This window comes from Vicia villosa, linkage group LG4 (genome assembly GCF_029867415.1).
Source record: "Vicia villosa cultivar HV-30 ecotype Madison, WI linkage group LG4, Vvil1.0, whole genome shotgun sequence".
NCBI lineage: Eukaryota > Viridiplantae > Streptophyta > Magnoliopsida > Fabales > Fabaceae > Vicia > Vicia villosa.
Window position 1 is genome coordinate 193,463,958 of NC_081183.1, and position 3,124 is coordinate 193,467,081.

A 3,124-nucleotide genomic window follows, 5' to 3' on the forward strand; every position below is an offset into this window, starting at 1 on the left:
AATTGATCCCACAAAATAATTATAGTCGAATAATATTCCTGAATAGTCGTATCATTTTGTTGAAGAGCTCTAATATCACTTTTCAATTAATATAATTTTGCAAAATTAGACTTATTATAAACACCTTAAGTGGCCCCAAATATTTTGCTAGTTTTATACCTATTGGATGAGAAATAAAAGGGTTAAATATACTACACTCTCTGCCATTAGAGCGAGATTCGATTTTGTCCCCCTGAAGTTATTTTTTTACGAAAACACCCTTATAAAAGTTTTCTTCAAACAATTCATTAATGAGACAATATTGGAAAGAGGAGTAAGATGTATAGGATACCAATACACAGACCTTCAAAATCATTACAAAGAGCCATAAATAATTGAATTAAACATTGTTATTCTCTTTGATTATGGTATGTTTTGAGAACTTTTAATTCAACTGATTCCATAAGAGTCAATTGATCCCACAAAATAATTATAGTTGAATAATATTCCTGAATAGTCGTATCATTTTGCTGAAGAGCTCTAATATCACTTTTCAATTAATATAATTTTGCAAAATTAGACTTATTATAAACACCTTAAGTGGCCCCAAATATTTTGCTAGTTTTATACCTATTGGATGAGAAATAAAAGGGTTAAATATACTATACCCTCTACCATTAGAGCGAGATTCGGTTTTGCCCCCCTGAAGTTATTTTTTTACGAAAACACCCTTATAAAAGTTTTAATCAACTTTTACCACACCCTTTTACTCCAGATGCTGACTGGACTTTGACCCATTGGCTTAGGTGGCAATAAAATAACCATGTAGAACTTCAGAGTCATGAATTTCCCCCCAACAAACGGTTAAAATACCATGTAGAACTTGCATCAGTACTATTAACCAATCAAAATAAGACAAAATTCCTTGACTGGAATCATGCCTAACAAATTAACAAAAACACCTTGATGTTTATGCAAAGTACTGTGCGTGACGTATTGTCTGAAATGTTCTCCTAGTATTGGTTATGTTCGGACAAAACAACAATATTCCCAAACCTCCAATGACTATTCTGTGTGCATTTGGAGCGAACTAACAAACAGAAAATGACAGATGATAAATGTTTGGCACCACTCCTCATAAACGTTGACGCTACTATATACAACTAACCTTTGGCGATGCCTTCAATGTTCACATAATCTTCCTTCTACAAAAACCCCCAACACAAAAACACATTCCAACAACAACAAACCTTGTCTTTCTTCTCTTTCATTGTAACCATGTCATCGTCATCATCAGTAACACCGATTCTGAAAGGTGAACTGGACATCGTGATTCCAACGATAAGGAACCTCGATTTCTTGGAACAGTGGAGACCATTCTTCCAACCATATCATCTCATCATCATACAAGATGGTGACTCTTCTAAAGTCATCAAAGTCCCTCAAGGCTTTGATTATGAACTCTATAACCGTAACGATATTAACCGTATTTTGGGTCCTAAGGATTCTTAAATTTCATTCAAGGATTCTGCTTGTCGTTGCTTCGATTTCGCCATCTCCAAAAAGAAATACATCTTTACCATTGATGATGACTTCTTTGTATGTCTTCTTTTTTAGTTTTCTTCTGTTAAACTTTTCTATGTTTCTTGTTTGTGAGTTTTACTTTGTTTTGACTTGAACAATACTTCATAGCTATGTTAACATCATATGAGCATCGTTTGTATTCTCTAGATCCTTCCTTCCTAGGTCTGACGTATTATTGTTTTTTCAGGTTGCTAAAGATCCATCTGGCAAAGAAATTGATGCTTTGCAGCAGCACATTAAGAACTTGCTGACTCCATCAACCCCATTTTTCTTCAACACTCTCTATGATCCATGGACTCTGGCTTAATGTTCCTGATTATGCTGCTCCTACTCAGCTTGTCAAGCCTCTCGAAAGAAACACTAGGTATTTCTTTTGGTATCTCTGGAAAATTCAATATCAGCAGGCTCCTGGATAATTACCTAGCTGAAGTTGCAACGGATCCAAGGAAAGAAATGGAAATATCTCTTCCTTTGATGGTGCTTACCATTATGGTTATTATAGCTATGTCACTATCATCATTTGTGGGACAAGGGAACCAACTTTCTTACAACTACTACAAGAATGCATGTCCAAACTTGGAAAGTTTGATCGAGAAAAAATTGATAAGCCTATATATTCTTAACGGACGTTACTGCACCATCAGCATTTCTCAGACTCATGTTTCATGATTGCCAAGTTCAGGTAATTATTTGTTGGAAAAAATATTTGCTTACTTCTTTAACACTCAACATTTTTAGACAAATATTCCAACATACTTGTTTTTATGTCATTTAAGGTTTATGGTCCCTTCATTTGTTTCGTTTGTTGTATTAATTTTCAAGCAGGGATGTGATGCCTCAATTTTGGGGTTGCAGTGTTGTTGGTTTGCGAAGCGAGGAGATGGAAGTGAGTGGAGGAACTGAGAGGGAGAGAGATATTGGTTTAATGGTTTTGCGTTGAAGAGATCATGCAGTGGTTGCTATTCTTGCACATGGATGCATGATGAAGCAGTTTGGAAAGTAACAGAGGCGCAGTGTTGTTTGGAAAGTATTATTATTCTACAATTATTATTATTTTGCCACGTCATCAATTAAGTCAAGCCCAGTCAGCAAAGAGGGTAAAAGGGTGTGGTAAATACAAGATTTATGTTTTATAAGGGGCTTTTAGTAAAAAAAAAAAACTTCAGGGGGCCAAAAGCAAAACACGCTATAATGACAGGGGGCAAAAATGGTAATAACCCGAAATAAAATTATTGTTCCAAGTAAGGATATTTGAATCACTAACATCTCATGTATCTAACTTTTATGTATATTTTGCTTCATCTTTTTTATCTGCAGACTTAACAAAGGTTCTATTAACATAACTCCACATCCTTTTTGCTTTCAAAACTATTTTTATTACATAACTCCAATAAGAGTAATTTTTCCATTCAATTGAACACTGATAAATTGAAAAGAACCATCTTTATCACCGATCATAAACAAATCAAAACACATCCTATTATAGCAAATCCGTCTTACTCACAAAGAAATACTAGTATAAAAAAATGCATTTAAGATTTGAGAAACACAATCAAAAAAT

The 3,124-nt window shown here is 34.3% G+C and overlaps 1 pseudogene; it reads left to right on the forward strand.

The window, feature by feature from the left end:
- Positions 1-1,144: 1,144 nt before the first annotated feature.
- Positions 1,145-2,886, forward strand: LOC131594178 (probable UDP-arabinopyranose mutase 1; annotated as a pseudogene).
- The last annotated feature ends 238 nt before the right edge of the window (positions 2,887-3,124 follow it).